Source organism: Arachis hypogaea, chromosome 6 (assembly GCF_003086295.3).
Source record: "Arachis hypogaea cultivar Tifrunner chromosome 6, arahy.Tifrunner.gnm2.J5K5, whole genome shotgun sequence".
Lineage (NCBI taxonomy): Eukaryota > Viridiplantae > Streptophyta > Magnoliopsida > Fabales > Fabaceae > Arachis > Arachis hypogaea.
The window spans coordinates 94,638,331-94,640,195 of record NC_092041.1 but is presented as its reverse complement, the minus strand read 5'-3'; positions in this window follow the sequence as shown (position 1 = coordinate 94,640,195).

Below are 1,865 nucleotides of genomic sequence, written 5' to 3'. Positions count from 1 at the left end.
CATCTTGATATAGATTTGAAATTTTTTAGGCTATTTCGTATGTTTCCTTTTTTTATTAGTGGATTTTTTTAAAAATATTTGGGATGCTTGTTTTTCGGGGTAGTGGATGTTCTTCTGTCAATAAATGGATGTTTTTTTATAGTATCTTTGGATGTTTCTTTTTGCTCCTGAATATTTTTATCCTAATGTAGATTCAGATGTTATTTTTTGGCTATTTCAAATGTTTTTTTTCAATAGTGGTTGTTTTTTAAGGCATTCAAAAAATGTTATTTGATGTATTCTTTTCAACTTACAAGACAATGACATAAACTTATAATATTTAGAGACTCAAGTAGAAGTGTCAATAAAGTAAGATAAATCATATGATATAGCTTTTTTATCGTGCAAATATTTGGTCCAGGGTGTTGTCCCTCAAAATAGTATAACAACACATACCGAGTGTATAGTTAGTGTAGACGACTCATGAGGTCTGTCAACTGTGGCAGCGAAGGGTTTGCCTAAAACAAAGAGGCTTGAATCAAATCTGAATAAGTGAATAAAAAAAAGTATGAGAAAAAAGAAACGAAATGAACCCTTGGTATGTGTATGCCTTAGTTATGTCAAATGATTTTTTGTGTTGCAGGTTTTGGACCCTTTTTGACCTTTTGTTTACAAAATGCCATTGACTTGCGGGAAGAGAACGATGCAGAAGCTATTACAAACAAATGCTTCAATGAACTTGTTGCACTAAATGACTGTCAACATGGTGGATAAATGTCTTTATTAAACTCTTTCGAAATACTTAGTATATTGTGAGTAAGGATGTACATGGTGTAATTGGTGTATGAGATGTTTATAATATTTGGAATGTTTCTTTTTCGAGTTAGCAGATGTTTTTGTGTAAAAAAATGGATGTTTTTCTAAATTGCTTTTGAATGTTTCTTTTTTACTCTAGGATATTTTTTCTTGTTGATTTAGATATTTTTGTTGTATTAGTAAATTTTTTTAATGCAAGCAAATGATGTTACTTTGCGTATTTTTATCGACATACAAGGTCGTATTTTTTTTCTTAGAATGACGTTCAACACGCAGAATCATGGTCTTGGTTCTTGATGCTATGATTGGTGATTTCACCTCCTTACGTTTATTCTTTGGATTGATGCGGCGTTCAGGGCAAAAAGGATCTTCCACAGCTTTCAAAACTTGCCCAACACATGAATTCAAAGGACTCGATATGATGTTGTCCATTATTTCGCTTCTGAAATCCTTCAATATCTCTTATAGTCCATAGTTGTTTATTAGGAACATAGGTAATTAATAACAATCGAGAATAACGAATGATATAAGAAAATTTTGAATGGATTTGATACGCTCACATATTCTCATTTGCCTAGTAACATAACATACAATAGTAACATATATGAAATTATAACATAACAGTAACGTAACATACAATACCTTCTTACGGCTGCCTTGCTTTAGAGATCTGCCCATGATGTTTCGTGCTACATCAACGCAATATCAAAGCGTGTCAGACCAAACGTGGGACATGTGTTACAAAAATATTTTAGATGTCTATAAAAAACATTTTATAATCTAAAAAGAAACATCCCAAATAAGCCAAACCAAATTTATATCATGGAAAAAATACAAAAAGAAACATCCAAAATAAAAAAGAAACATCCCATACAAAACCTTCTACCTAAATCCCTAATAAAAAAGAAACATCTACTGATTCAAAAAAAGAAACATCCAAAATTATTTTAATACAACCACTTATTCATAGAGAAATATCCACTTACTTATATAGAAACATCTAGAAACGCAAAAAATAAATATCTCGAATATTATACAAAAGAATCTACTAGTGCTTAAAAGAAACATCC